Raw genomic sequence first — 16,699 nt, forward strand, 5'->3', positions numbered from 1 at the left:
TGTGCGCACAGGTATATATGTGTGAGCATTGGTATATATGTGTGTGTGCGTGCGTATTTGATCATGTGTAGAGATGTGCTTGTATGTACATGTGGAGGCTAGATGCCACTGTCATTCCTCAGGTTATATTCATCTAGTTGTTTGAGACCAGGTCTCTCACTGGTTTATAATTAGCTGAATAAGCTAGGCTGGTAGCCAGTAAGTCCTAAGAATGTATTTGCCTCAGCCTTCCTAATGTTGAGATTACAAACACTTGCCACTCTGCTTGGTTGTATTATTATTATTATTATTATTATTATTATTATTATTATTAATACTATTAATTATGTTCTGGGGGATTGAACGCTTGTAAGGCAAACACATTGCTGACTGAGTCACCTCCCAACCTTATTGTACTAATTAAAGACAGTGCCATGTTCATTTTAATTTACCTGGTGTTCCTTTTTATTTACAAGTGTACAGTGGATTTATTTTTTTTCTTTAAATCTGAGATGGCCTCACTTCCGAGCAGGGGGAAGGTGAGAGAACCAAAGCACACAGACCCAGTCCCTTTCCATTTACTCGGATGGCATTCACGATGCTTTGAAGCCTTTGCTTAAACCAGGCATGCCCACCCAGCAGAGAGGCCCTTCCGTGTGCAAGGGGCAGATGCTGGCAGATGTCGAGTGAGCTCAGCACTCAGCTGCGGCTTCTGTTCTAACCCATGGTACCCAGGAGATAAGATAAAATTGCTAGTACGTGAGATTTGTGACAGCCTCTGGGCTCCAGGGTGTCTCATGTCTTTATCATCCGGTCTGTTTATAAAGAAAAACATTTCGAAGGGTCCCCGCGGAACAGGGCTGTTTCCAAACGGCATATGGTGAGATGTTAGGCGAGCTTCAAGCAGCCTCGTCTGCGTCTGACACTTTGTAGGAAAGATGCTGTTGGCAGTTGAGTAGCCCTTGCGCTTGGCCCGCTAGCTGTCTGGCTGTGCTGTTAACTTGTCTGCAGCTGAAGGCAGAGGGAGCAGGAGTAACATACGAAGGCAAAGCCTAGTCCTGGAAGGAAGCCGCTGCCAGGAGGCTCAACACAGGCTCTCCCTGAAGACGAACTGGGCTTGTCTCACTCTGCCAGTCCGGAGCCAAAGGTCCGCAGCGTGTCTCAAGACACCCAGCATACCGCAGTGCCATACTTGCTCTGGCAGCGCTGGGGATGGTTAGAGGAACACAGTATGGCTGCCACTTAAACGTTTCAAATGGGAGTTCATATGTTTTGGAGGCGGTGGAACTTTCAAGAGTTGAGGCTGAGTGAAAGTGGGTTAGGTCATTGGAGCATGCCATGAAGAGGATTATGGGAGCACAGTTGCTGAGTATTCCTGTTCTCCCCAGCACTCTAATGAGTAGTTTATTTCAGTGCACGCTCTTGACATCGCTATCTCATACCCTCGACACAACTCAAGGTGACTGGGCCACCTAATACTGTACTGGAACTGAAAACAGGAACTCACCAGTCCTCTCGTTACAAGGTCATTTATCAACTTCATTGTAGTAAGGCGAAGCCAACTAATCCAGACGATGTGCACGTTTCTTTTTACCCTGGGTGTTGACTGATGGTTGGACGGATAAACAATGTGTTTTTTACTATTAGTGTACTGTCATTTGGTGGTAGAAGAATAAAATTTTATTTCCGGAAATGCCATGGATGGAAATCGAAGGATATTGTGTCAAGTAAAGTAGATTAGACATAGGAAAAGAAAGCCGATCCAGAGAAGTAGAGAGTAAGATTTGGGGAGGTGGGGGGGCATCCTCACAAATACCGTGTCTGGCAGAGTAACCACTCACACAAGACAAGAAAGAAATTTGGCTCCTCACAACATATTTATCTGGTCTTGGCTCAAATTTCTAGAGTCTGAGCCCCGAGCAGTTTAGTTTGGGCACATTTAGCTCAGTACGACTTTGGGGAAAAAATGATCACAACAGAACTTAAGGCATGACTATGTCCAAACTCCTGTGAAAGTCCATGGGCAGTAGAAGGGGTCGTATTGACTGAGAAACAACACTCGGGAGTCCAGGAAGAGGCTGGGATAAACGTGTCTGGAGGACACAGGTGAGGCCAGGCCCTGTAGGTAGTAAGGATCACCACTCCCAGATTTCCCGGTGGAGACAGGTATGAATCCTTTTGTGCTGCACGTAAGCACAAGGAAGGCCCTCATGCCCTCTACACAGAATATTGGTCGGCAGAGTCTGCTAAGTGGAGGAGGAGGAGTTGAGAGGATACTGAAGGTGTTCAAGGTACAGAAGGAGGAAGTCGGATAGGAGTAACAACTTCTAATGCTCTACACCACAGCAGAGTAACTGCGGGCCATAAAAAATAATTGCATTTTTTCCCTCAAAATAGTCAGCAGAGAGGATTTTAAATGTTTCCAAATACAACAAGTAAAAGATACTTGATGTGGTAAATAAGCTAATTTCTCTCATGTGGCCATTATATGTTACATACGTATATTGAAATATCACACTAGGGGCCCTAAAGATTATTATTAAGCAATTTAATAAGAAAACCAAAGAAGTCAGGGAATAAGGGTGAGGGGGCAAGACAAAGAGGCCAACGGCTGAAGGAGAAACTCAGCTGACCACAGAGCTGGTCCCATCCAAGCCTTGTGCCAATTGTCACCAAAGTTAGGCTCTTGAACTGTAGCTGGGGGCAGTGGATGCTTTATGGACTTTTAGCCAGTGATGATGGCTGTAAGGACACTGTTTTAAAAGATCTCTCTTTTTGCCCCATATTCTCATTTGGTTTATATAAACATGATATTTACCAATATAAAAAAGAGCAAAGCCTTCTGTTACTCAGATGCTCAGAGTTTCTAAAACTGGGCTTTTTCATTTTGCAAATCTCTGTTTGTGGTTCATGTTATTATTTCCTGGTTGACGGGACAATAGGTTCAAAGAGGTTAAGATCATCACCCAGCAGATTTGACAGCCTTTGGAAGCTGGTGTGCGGTGTCACACACAGGCTCATGACTGGAATACTTCTTGAATTTTAGATTAAGGTGCTGTTTCCTGTCTGACGCTTAGTGTGGGGTTCTCCCCCTACCATGCGTTCCAACCACCACAAGGTTCTACTGCACATGGAGTCAGGCAACTATGGAAGGAACCTTTGAAACTGTGGGCTGAAATAAACTCTTCCCCAGTTATTTCTGTCAGGTAGTTGGTGGCAACGATGGGACAGGTAGCAAATAGCACTTATCACAAGCATAAATGTGAGAAAGATGTGGTAAGGCAGTCAGTGTCCATGGTTAGGGTGTTGAATATTCTGTCCACGCCCCTTTTACTGATAGATGCTTGCTGTCTTTCGGGAAAGCACTTTCCCAAACCTACTGTCCTCATCCCCGAAATGATGGGCTTTGAATGGAGTCACCGCTTCTCACAAGTGGGGAGGAGACTTGCCGTAGCCTGCAGCTACTGTTGCCACAGCTCGGCAGAACCACTAGCAGCTATCCTCAGGGCACCCAGGTGATTTGCTTAGCTCATCCAAGTTTCCACTTGTTACTTTGATGCTATTTCTGAGGAGAACTCTTTTCCCTGTGAAATGCATCCAGCTTTGTTCTACCCATCCCCAAAGCCCCACCTGTCCTTCTCTTGGGAGAACAGAATGAACCTAAAGTGTGCCTGGCTGGAGGTGGGTCTCTGCTCCCACAGGTGAAGTAAGCTCGCCAGTGAATGGAAAGCAGCAAAAGGGTCTAATAAGAAGATCTTCCCTTAACAGACCAGCCTTCTAAGGGCGATTTACACCAGACAGAGCCATACAGGTTAATAGATGCTTATGGGACTTCTTACTTTTCTTGGCACCCAGTAGACCATTACCCCCAGGTCCTAACTCAGCCACTCATCTACATCACAACACATGGGCCAAGTATCTTAGTTACTTTCTATTGCTGTGAGGAGACCACTAAGGCAAGTTATAAAGGAAGGCGTTTAATTGAAGGCTTGCTTACAGTTTCAGAGTGTTTTAAGTCGGTGACCCCCAGTCATGGTGCAGAGCATGGCCACAAGCAACCAGGCATGCCGCTGGAGCAGAAGTTGAGAGTGCGAAGCTGGTCTAAAAGAGATTCAGTCTGGTTGGACTTTTGAAATCTCATAACACACCCCTAGTGACACATACTCCCACAAATAAGGCCACACCTCCTCCAACAAGTCCACACCTCCTAATCCTTCCCAAACAGTTTCACCAACTGGGAATCAAGCATTTGAATACTTGAGCCCATGGGGGCCATTCTCATTCAAGCCACCACATCAAATATCCTCTAGATACTTAATTTTTCTTTGCTAGATTGACTGATACTCATAATTAGTCTCCCAGGAGAAAACATTTAGTAATTTTGTTAGGAGCCATGTGGCTATCCAATATTGATGTATTACAAAATAATTTTCTCTCGAGTTTGTAATAAAGAGACCTTAATGTGACTACATTAGACAAATGTTTTCTATTATCCTGTTAATTATAAGTTTCATTATGACATGTTCATACATTTATGTAATATATTTTTATCATATTCACACCATTACTCTCTTATCCCTCTCTTATTTCAGACCCTCTTCTTTTTCCAGTTGTAGGAAGCCTTGTTGACTAATCTCTCTTCTATTCTTATGCCTCTTACTTTGTGTGTGTGTGTGTGTGTGTGTGTGTGTGTGTGTGTGTGTGTGTGACAGAGAGAGAGAGAGAGAAAGAGAGAGAGAGAGACCAAAACTGGGTTTTATTCCAGAAGCGTGGGTGAGGGGCATTTATAGGAGCAGCAGAATAAAATGTCTATCACTCTTCAAGAAACTATTAACTGCCCATAGATGCTTATGGGTGAGGGGGGTGCTTTTAAGCCCTTCTACCTCCATGGTGTGTTGATGGGACGAAGTTTGTGCAAGTTTTGTGCAACTAATTACAGATGCTGTGAATTCAAGAGAGCAATGGTCATTCTGGCTCTCACATTCTTCCAAGACCACCCTCCACCGTAATTTCTAGAACCTTGGAGGGGATGGCATTAGGCTTTCAGTTGTGACTGAGCATTCAATAGCAATATTTTTTTTCTTTTCTTTTTTTGGGGGGCTGGGGACCGAACCCAGGGCCTTGTGCTCCCTGGGCAAGCACTCTACCACTGAGTGAAATCCCCAACCCCTCAAAAGCAGTATTGATAGACTTAACTCTTTTGTTTATTTTTGCGTGTGTTTGTTAGTGTGTGCACATGCTATGACATGTGTATGGAGGTCAGAGGACAACTTCATTATTATATGTTCATACTTGTATACAATATATTTCTTAGCATATCCACATCCATTACTCACAATGAAGACAGTTCTCTCCTTCTGTGATATAGATCATGGGTATCATACTCAGGATATAGGGGTTGTCAGCAAGAGCTCTTAATCCGCTGAGCCTCCTTGGCAGCCCAATACTGACATACTTTCTCTTTTTTCATTTTTTCTTCTTTTACTGGATATTTTTTAATTTACATTTCAAATGTTATCCCCTTTCCTGGTTTCCCCAGACATAAGTCCCCTATCCCCTCCCCTCCCCTTCTTCTATAAGGGTGTTCCCCTTCCCAACCAACCCCCTTCCCAAGTAACCCCCTTCCCAACCCTGACATTCCCCTACACTGGACCAAGGGCTTCTTCTTCCATTGGTGCCCAACAAGGCCATCCTCTGCTACATATGCTGCTAGAGTCATGGGTCAGTCCATGTATGGTCTTTGGGTAGTGGTTTACTCTCTGAGAGCTCTGGTTGGTTGGCGTTGTTGTTCTTATGGGGTTGTAAGCACCCTCAGTTCTTTCAATCCTTTTTCTAATTCCTCCAGTGGGGGTCCCGTTCTCAGTTCAGTGGTTTGCTGCTAGCGTTTACCTCTGTATTTGACATGTTCTGGCTGTGCCTCTCAGGAGACAGCTATATCCGGCTCCTGTCAGCATGCACTTCTTAGCTTCATCAATCTTATCTAGTTTGGTGGTTGTATACATATGGGCCACATGTGTGGCAGACTCTAAATGGCCATTCCTTCAGTCTCTGCTCCAAACTTTGCCTCCATATCCTCTCCTATGAACATTTTTGTTCCCCCTTTTAAGAAGGAGTGAAGCAGCCACACTTTGGTCATCCTTCTTCTTGAACTTCATGTAGTCTATGGATTGTATCTTGGGTAATTTGAGCTTTTGGGCTAATATCCATTTATCAGTGAGTGCATACCATGTGTGTTTTTCTGTGATTGGGTTACCTCACTCAGGATGATATTTTCTAGTTCCATACATTTGCCTATGAATTTCATGAAGTCATTGTTTTTTATAGCTTAGTAGTCCTCCATTGTGTAGATGTACCACATTTTCTGTATCCATTCCTCTGTTGAAGGACATCTGGGTTTTTTCCAGCTTCTGGCTATTACAAATAAGACTGCTATGAACATAGTGGAGCATGTGTCTTTGTTGTATGTTGGAGCTTCTTTTGGGTATATGCCCAGGAGAGGTATAGCTAGGTCCTCAGGTAGTGCAATGTCCAATTTTCTGAGGAACCTCCAGACTGATTCTCAGAATGGTTGTACCAGCTTGCAACCCCACCAAAAATGGAGGAGTGGTTCTTTTCTCCACATCCTTGCCAGCATCTGTTGTCACCTGAGTTTTTGATCTTAGCCATTCTGAGTAGTGTGAGGTGGAAACTCAGGGTTGTTTTGATTTGCATTTCCCTGATGACTAAGGATGTTGAGCATTTCTTTAGGTGCTTCTCAGCCATTCAATATTCCTCAGCTGAGAATTCTTTGTTTAACTCTGTACCCCATTTTTAATAGGGTTATTTGGTTCTCTGGAGTTTAACCCTATTAGAGTTCTTTGTATATTTTGGATATTAGCCCTCTTTGGGATGTAGGATTGGTAAAGATCTTTTCCCAATCTGTTGGTTGCCATTTTGTCCTAATGACAGTGTCCTCTGCCTTACAGAAGCTTTGCAGTTTTATGAGGTCCCATAAAACTGGACTTAAGCTTTGTACAGGGTGATAGGAATTGATCAATTTATATTCTTCTACACTGACATACTTTTCAAAGTAAAGATTTTAAGTCATATGTGGGTAGATGTGTACCAGACAGACAGACAGACAGGGCTTGGCTCCTAGTTCCTTGTCCTGTCTTTTAATATAGTATTAAAATAAAACAGAATAGCAATTACATCTCGCCACTCACGAGTCTTTATTGAGGCCATTGCTACAGCTCATTTTTCAGTGAAAGGCTCCCTCAAACCTCCACTCTGAGGGGTCTGTTGCTCGTTTGCATGAGTCAGGGAAGATGCTGAGGAGCCTGCAGTGGAAACGCTGCTCTTGGCTTATAATTATAACCTTCACTCATGGGGACAGCCAGGCAGAAGGACAGCAGCAAATAGCCCCAATTAGAAAATGACATGTTTGTGAAAAAATTCCCCAAAGGCTTCTGCAGAGACCTGGCTTGCTAGCACTCCCCACACTCTCAGGCAAACAACTGGCTGGGAATCAAAAAGAGGCCTAGGCTTGCCCTCTGAGTCCCATGCAGGACCTGTATCATCCATCAGCTGCAGGCAGACCCCACTTATAAATGGAGACATGGGGAGGCTAGAGTGGAGCTCCTCAGCCATCAACTGGGATCTTTTTGAAATTGGAAATTTGGAGACAAGGCCTTGCTTTACAGCCCCACCTGGCCTTGAGCTTCAGACATTTGTTAAGCCTTCTTTCTGAGTCCTGGTATTATAGGTGTGTGCTAACATTCTTGGTTGGACTAGGCTCTTAGGGAGTGCTTTGCGTGTAAGTGCTACTTTGTGTGTGTGTGTGTGTGCGTGTGTGTGTGTGTGTGTGTGTGTGTGTGTGTAGTATATGGTTTCTGTGTGTTGTGTGTGTAGTTTGTGTGTGTGTGTGTGTGTGTGTTGTGTGGGTCCATGTGTGTAGTGTATGGTGTGTGTGTGTGTTGTATGAGTACATGTGTGTAGTGTATGGTGTGTGTGCGCGTGTGTGTGTGTGTGTGTGTGTGTGTGTGTGTGGTCTGTGTAATTGTGCTCCTTTGGAGAGTAAGATGGTGCAGAAGAACAAGGGTGCCAAGAATCATGACAATATAGACTGTCCTTCTTCTCTTTGACTTCTTTGCCACCAGAAGTAATGAACTAGCACTCTTACCTGCTTTTCTCATGCAGACCACCCTCCTTAGTCCCTTATGCAATAGAACCTGAAGTGGGACTTCTGAGATCACTCCGACAAGTGTCAAGATTAATTGGGGCTCCAGACAGATTCCTACATTTACTAAGGTAGGGAGGTTTAGAGTACACTTTTTAAAAAGTCATCTTTCATAAGGCATTCTTCCCCTGTTCCCTGTTATAGTGCTGAAGAAGTGGGTTAGTGGTTACGAGAAAACACTGTCCTCATAGAGGAACTGAGTTTGATTTCTAGCACCCATGATGTGTGGCTCTCAACTCCCTGTAACCAAAGCTCTATGGGATTCAACACTATTTTCTGGTCTCTGTGGGCACCAGACATGTTCATAACCCCTGTGTCCATGCCAATGCCTGTATGTATTCATATGTACACAACACATATATATATGTACATGTGAGTGCACATATGTATGTGCATATGTACATATTTGTGTCTAATATACATATATGTATTATATGCATATATGTATAGTATAATATGCATATTGTATTCTCATTATATGTATGTGTATATTATATGTGTATATTATAAATAATATATTATATGTCTATGTGTTCTAAATATATTATATGCATATTATAAGCACATGACATATTTATTATATATACATGCACATACATATATCTATATATGTACACATATAATTTCAAACAAACAATATTTTTGCTACTAATGATAAGGCCTGATGTCATTGGAGGGGCAAAATGGAAAGATTTAAACACATATCATGAAACAACTGGAAGAAACTAGTTTATGCTTACCTGGCTGTAGGGATCTTTCATCCTTCGGAACAACTAGAAAGGCTTCCAGAATGTACTCATACATTCTCGTGCCACTGAAAGCCCTAAAGATACTGTGAACCATACAAATCTCAATTCATTGATGAACTAATCCAGCTCCAAATGAAAGAAGGAGAAGGAGGAGGAAGAAGAGGAGGAGGAGGAGGAAGAAGAGGAGAAGGAGGAGAAGGAGGAGGAGAAGGAGGAGGAGAAGGAAGAGGAGGAGGAAAAGGAGGAGGAGAAGGAGACGGAGAAGGAGGAGGAGGAGGAGAAGGAGGAGAAGAAGAAGAAGAAGACGATGACGACGATGAAGAGCAAAAGAAAATACCAAATGTGAACAAAGACCTGCTAAAACTGTTTTTATTGCTGGTGGAATTGTGAATGCCACACGGATTTTAAGAATTTCTAGGGAGTCTTAAATGCATGCACACACTTACACTTTTTTCTATAACCTCGACAGCTCCACTTCATGGGGCATAGTACTTAGAAGACAGACAAGTGTATAGTGATCCACCACATGCCGTGTCCTGACGTGTGTAAAGCCCACTGTGTGTGATGAACTTAGATAGCAAACCACATTCCTACCAACAGTGGAGTGGCAAAGAAATGATATTAGGCCGCTCAAAGAATCCTACGAACAAAAATGTAGTCTACATGGATGACAGACACGTGAATGAGTCATTTAATATTATGTTGAAAGAAAGAAGTTTGACACAGAAGTATACAAAAGGTAACACTCAATGGAGTGTTATACACTTTATACATATACCGTTTATATACACAATGGAAACAGGCAGAACGCACTAAGCTGTTGTTTGTGGTACAGCTGGGATGGAAAAATCTGGAAATGGGGATGAGCAGGGCTCTGGGTTGCTAGGGACTTTCTGTTTCTCCATGGGCATCATTTAAAAGTGCAGTTTGCAAAAGAGTTACTGAATTCTATTGAGTTCTTTTCTTTACCTGTATAATATTTCAATCAAACTTTAGAAATTCTTGGCACCAGTTAACTAAAGCTTTGCATTTCAACCAAAGCCAAGACTCTTCCCATCCCTAGCTAGGTCCATGCTGGTTAGTTTATGTCAACTTGACAAATGCTAGTGTTATCTGAGAAGACGAAACAGTAGCTGAGAAAACGCCTTCATAAGATCTGCCTATAGGCCATTTGCTTAGTTAGTGGTTTACTGGGGAGGGTCCAGCCCATGGTAGGTGGTGGCATTTTGGACTGATGGTCTTGGGTTCTATAAGAAAGCAGGCTGAGCAGGCCATGGTGAAGAAGCCAGTAAGCAGCACCCTTCTACAGCCTCTGCGTCAGCTCCTGCCTCCAGGTTCCTGCCCTATTTGAGTTCCTGTCCTGGCTTCAATGATAAACTGTAATGTATAAGCCAAAAAAACCATTTCCTCCCTAATTTCATTTGTCATCATGGCAGTAGTAACCCCAGCTAAGACAAGTTGTACCAAGATAATGGGATACTGCTCTCACAGTTCTGACAATGTGTTTTGGAGGATTGTGGAAAGACCTTGGAACTTTGGACTAGAAAAGCCATGGAGTATAGAGTTCAGTGAGTTGTCCTGTAGGAGTCTGGAAGATATGAATCTTGAAATCAGTGCAAAAATGGAGGCCTGGGTTATGAAGTTTCAGAGAGAAGCGGAGGCTCTACCGGGACTTTATATGAAAAATCTTGGTGTCGGGCGAGCAGTGGCTGAAGAGTCAGTGGTGACTAACCAGAGGCCAGCATCGCTGAAGTGAAAACTTTGTGTTACTGGGACAATCGATGCCTGTTAACTGGGACTGGAGATTAGTAGTGATTAAGAAGAGCCCCACGTCATGGAGGTGAAATCTTCATGGAAGTGTTTCATGGGAGTCAGCACGAGGAAACTGTTCCACAGGTGGCCAAGGTTGTACGTCACGCTGGCAGCCAAACTTGGTAATGTGTCACCCAGGTGGTCCTGGTTTTGAAGAGATTAAAGGGTCGTAGAGAGCAGCTGACCCTGCGCACTGTGAGAGACCAGAGAGGCCACTGAAGGTACAGCAGGAGTAGCAGTGGAAGCCGTAGGATTGAAGGGGTCGTGGAGAAAAGTTGAGAAGTTGCACTAGGAAGACAGCCCAGGGGAGCTGTTGGTGAGAGTGCAGCCCAGTTGGAGCAGAGAAGCCCAGCACTTTGGAGATGCCAATACCAACAACAGCAGCAACTGTGGAGTAGAGCCAGCCAGAGACTTGAAGACAAACTGTGCTGCAGAGGGCAGAGCCAGAGAGGAGCGACCCAAGCCCCTTGGAGGAGCCCAGAGGACGGTGAGTGAATACCAAATCATTGACGATTGTAGTATCTACACTTTTTGGAGTTTAGTCTTGCTTTGCTTTGCTTTGTGACTGCTTCCTGGCCCTTCCTTGTTGAGGGAAGGAAGCATATACCCTATTTTTGATTTTACAGGAACTTGAGGTCGAGAAACTAAGTGTTTAAAGAGATTTTAGGTTTTAAAAGAGACTTGGGATTTTTTTTTAAGAGATGAAAGTTGGTTAAAGTGTTTGGATTGGTAAAGGCTCCAAGACTTTAATGTCTGTAGTTTTTAATATTTGTAATGTTTTATATTGTGATGCTGGGTATTAATGTGTGATTGCAGGGTGGGAGGTGGGCGAGAAGGATAATGTCATAGCTGAACAGGGAGGTGTCTGCATGTCAAGTTGACAAGGGGTCAGTGGTGCTGGTTGATTCTATGTCAACTTGACAAGAGCTAGAGTTTTCTGTGAGGAGGGACCCTCAGCTGAGAAAACACGTCCATGGGATCCAGCTGTAAGGCATTTTCTTAATGATTGATGGGGGAGGACCCAGCCCATCACAGGTGACACCGCCCGTGAGCCGATGGTCCTAAGTTCTGTATGAAGGTGGCAGACTGACTAGGCCATGATGAGGAAGCCGGCAAGCAGCACCCCTCCATGTCTTCTGCGTCGGCTGCTGCCTCCAGACACTTGCCCCGTTTGAGTTTCCGTCTTGGCTTCCCTCAATGATGAGCTACAGGGTGGAAGTGTAAGCCAGACAAAGCCTCTCTCCCCAACTTGCTTTTACTCATGTTGTGTCCCCAGAGCTATAGCAACCCCGCGATATAGGTGAGCTGATTTCCTTTCAGAAAGGAAGTGTGAGTTCCTCCCTCACCAGTGGAGAGGAACGGAACAGGAAAATTAAAAAGTTCTTTGTGGACAGGGCGGACCTGGTAGACCTTATGCCAAAGTCTTTATATCTCTGGTCATAGATGCTCTATAGGATGTTAGCACCTTAAAGCTGTCCCCCTTGGGGAAAACGGGAATCGCCTTTTCTGGGTGACAACCCTACTTCTCCCTTAGACCCTTTCTCTAATGCTTCCATTTCTTGAACCACACTACACGTTCCAACCAATGACCCACTGGCAAGAAAGAAAAAAGCACTGTTGCCCTTACTCTAGTACATATCCGAGCTTACAGTGGAACCAGGGAGGAGCCGGAGTCTATCAGCTTCCAAAGCCTTGGTTTGCATCCTCTGACCCCATCATCCTGGTTGCTAGTCTCCCTGTCTCATCTTTCCCTGGAAACACTCCCTCAGTAAGCCACTGTGCAGGAAGCCCCATTTCAGCCTCTGGTCCCAGGGAGCTTAACCTTTCAGACTGACAACCTTTGTAAGGGTTGAAGTGCCTTCTGGTTCTATTGCAGGGTCTCTGTGTACTGATGGGACTGTCCCTGCCACCAGTGTGATTTGAGAGGCTCTCCAGGCTAGTGGTGACATGTCCTCCTCGGTGCTTGTGAGGCCCTTCTGACAAAGGCCCAAATCTGGCCTTTGGAAATACTGTGAGAACTTTGCCTCAGGAAGTCCAAGGAAGGAAACCACCTAAGTGCTGTTACCTCTCTTGTATTTGGCCATTTCTCATGCTGTAGGATGGCTTAGGAGAAAGACACGTATTCCCATCAGTCCCTTGACTATGAAGGATATTGTAACGTTTAGTATTGACAGTCAATCTGATAGGATCTAGGATCACCTAGGAGACCAGCCTCTAGGAACATCTTCGAGGGATGGTTTAAATTAAGTTAGCCCCTGGGTATGCCTGTGAAGGATGATTTTGATTAAGTCTACTAAGGTGGGAAAAGCCAGCCTACAGAAGGTGACATTGTTTCCTGGGCTCTGGTCCTGACTGGGTCAGAAGCAGAAAGCTATCTATACACAAGCATTCATTGTCCCCTTCTTCCTGACTGCAGATGCATTGTAAGCACTCAGTTAAAGCATTGGATGCCCCGACTTCCCCACTGTGATGGAGCACACCTTGAACTGGGAGTGAAAACACACTTTTCCTATGTTAGTCTTGTTAGAGTGTTTTATCCCACCATAGAAGAGTAACTAAGGCAGAAACTGTGGCTGTCATATTTTTGAGACTTCTCTATCTATCAGTTTTCAACTTGAGGGTCATGTACCCTGTTGGGGAGAGGTGCATCAAACGACCCTTTCATAGGGGTTATCTAAGACCATGGGAAAACAGAGATATTTACATTACAGTTCATAACAATTGCAAAATGACAGTTGTGAAGTAGCAACAATAATAATTTTAAGGTTGGGGTTAGGGGTTCCCATAACATGAAGAACTATATTGAAGGGTTGTAGCATTAAAGGTTGCTTGCCTAACCATTAAAGTATTGTCTTAAGAAAATGAAGAGAGGTTCAGGTATCCATCTCACCCTCTTTAAGAATTGTGTATTCTTAGGATAGTCTCCTTCAGACAGAGACCATGGGAAGATGAAGTTATTATGGGATGCTTTTTCCATATATTTATATCTGGTTATTATTAAATTCTGATACCACAGTGAAAATGTCCCATTATTATCCTGTTACCCTGAAATATTCACAGTGCTGCAGGAAGTTCCAGAATGAGCATTTCTCCCCTTGCTTATTGCATTAGTCCCTGGGTTGTTTTGGTGTATGTTTCTCTCTCTCTCTCTCTCTCTCTCTCTCTCTCTCTCTCTCTCTCTCTCTCTCCCCCTCTCTCTCTCTCTCACCTGGCTCATCATGGGCTTTGAATTCTTTATACTCTGGAAGAAAGGCTGGGTGCTGCTTCTCAGCTTTGAGAGGGTGGGACCCACTATGCTGTCTTTGGGGCCTCTGGCAGCCTGTTCTCCTCTTCTACATTGACTGTACTGTTTTTCTGATCAGATGTAAAGTTCCCAAACCAGGTTCTATCTTGCAGAACCAGGTAGTTTGTTGGCGAGCATGGTAAACCAGTGGGAGACCTGAGCACTCTACCTCCCCAGCTTCAAATGAAGGAGTTGTGCCATGTGAACCCGAGGTCACTGTCATTTGCTACTGTGGTTTTCAGTTCCTTCAACTTGGTGGCTAGGCAGAATCAACTGGTCTGGTCACGGTGGTTCTCAACCTGACTCCTTTGGCAAACCTTTATCTCCAAAAATATTTACATTATGATTCATAACGGTAGTAAAATTACAGTTATAAAGAAGCAATGAAAGTAATTTTAAGGCTGGGAGTCACCACAGTGTGAGGACTTACCATAATGGGTGGCAGCATTAGGAAGGTTGAGAACGCCTGGGATAGAAAAACCAATTGGTGAACCATGCATGACTAGAGGAAGGCTGAGACTGGCTATCCCTACCTGTCAGGACAGTGTGAGGGAGGCCAGGCTATCTGAGCAAATGTCCTGTCCATCTTGGTTTAGATATTTTGATTCAGTCTTGGAAAGAAGTTTAGGGACACAGGACTTCTGTAAACAGCGACCTTGTGTGTTCCTACAAACAGAGCTGATGTGGTTCCTATTTTCACTGAGTCACCCACTTGACAACTGAGCAAAGACAGTAAACAGCTTGTTGCTAGCTTCTGTCACTGTCAAAAAAAGAGAGGTTTTTTTTTTTTTTCTCAAAGGCCTTTGAGCCCCTTCTATTAAGAAACTTGATAAATATAGTTCAACAAATGTGTGGTCCGTCTTGGCTTTATAGCCAGCCTTCTATTCTTACCAGACAGGTGCACAGTGACTTAAAATCTGTCTCACTTTGGCTGTGATTAAACACGATGGTAAGCTCACAGTTTCTTGACTCAGTTTCCCAGGTCCTTCCGTAGCCACGTTGCGATTCTATGCCTTCTTCCTCATAGCCCACTCCTGGTGCCGCCCACGGCTTTGCTCACGTGTATAACCTTTTCGCAAGCCTGTTGACAGGTTTGAAAATAGAGCCAGCAATGTAAAGAACAACCCATGGGTCATAGGTAGGTGAAAAGTCACCAGTTTGGCTCACCCGTGGGAGGATTAGTGAAGACCAGCTGCCAGCCAGACTGCTTCTAGCTGGCCATTCTTTTCTAGGCTGGGCAGCTGGACATGCATGGCCTTAGCTATCTGCCTTCTACCTCTGGTCCACTTGTATTCCTTTTTACACACCCCAGAGCTGTGTTTGAATTCCGTAAGTCATGGGTTGCCAGATATCCCAGACGAGTCCAAAAATAGAAAATGTGGTCTGGTGAGGAGCAGAGTGGGATATGGGGCAGGAAATCCAAGTGGGAAAAGCATAGAGAAAATTCCAGCAGGGCCAGACAACTCCAGAGACAACTCTGGCTTTTCCTGGGTTCAGTCTGTGTATGCCAAGAGCTGAAGTGGAGGGGTCAGTCTGTGATCTCAGAGCCATATCTATATGGGAAATATGGAGTCAACACAGCTGATAGTATCCAAGCCTGGGAGAGGTTGGCATAGTACCTCTCCTTTCCCCTCATTTTCCACTTCTCCACTCTTTATTCACAGTGGTGGGTGAAGTGATCGTGCCTGCTTTGAAAGAAGGTTTTATTTCTGTGTATGTTAGAGTGGAAGTTCCCTGGTGTGGAAGGAGAAACTGGAGGTTTGGAAACAGTGCAAGCACACTTTAGCATCCCTGTGCTACTGGCAAACACCTGCAGGTGTCTAATTTTAAAAATGTGTTGGTCCTTTTGTTAATGTCTGTCCTTGTACCTCTCTCAACCTCAATATTCTGCATCCCTCGGCCATTGCACATTTATTTAACCCAGGTCCAGTGTGGCTGTCGGGTCCATTCTGACCGAGGTCCCTTCTAGGTTAGTGGTATTTGAGAGATGATTGAAAATGAGCTCAAAACTTCTAGATGCTTCTTCAGATAGAAATCTCTCAAACATCTTTTCCTCACACACAAGCACACACATATGCACACATGCACACACACATACATACCCACACTTACACATATATACCTGTGCCCACACAGGTGCACACACTCATGCACACACATGAACACACATGCATGCACACATACACATCTGTGCACATGCATGTACAGACACACAAGCACACACATGCACACATGCATTTTCTCATCTGAGGTATTCTCCTTGCATTGTGAAGTTAACTTGTCTATGAGCATGTCCTCAATTATGATAAAACTGAGATAGGAAATGACTACCCTGGAGACCATATGGCTGACGAACTCTGTGAGTGGCTTCAGAGGATCCATGAACCAGGTGGAAACATTGCTTCTACACTGATGAAAAGCAGGTTGAAACTTCAAAGATTACCTAGAGGATCTTTGAAACTGTGCTCTTTCTCCCAAAAATATGCCTTATGATTCCAGTCCATACCATATATGATTCCGGTCAAGACCACGAGCATCCCCTAATTGTTCTATTTATTCTTTCTGCTCAAGCAGTTGTCCTACCAAGAATGAATTTCCTATAATCCTATTAACAATACGTCTTCCTTGAGCAGTGCGGAAGGCACACATACTTTATCT

This window comes from Rattus norvegicus, chromosome 13, assembly GCF_021556685.1.
Source record: "Rattus norvegicus strain SHRSP/BbbUtx chromosome 13, alternate assembly SHRSP_T2T, whole genome shotgun sequence".
Classification (NCBI taxonomy): domain Eukaryota; kingdom Metazoa; phylum Chordata; class Mammalia; order Rodentia; family Muridae; genus Rattus; species Rattus norvegicus.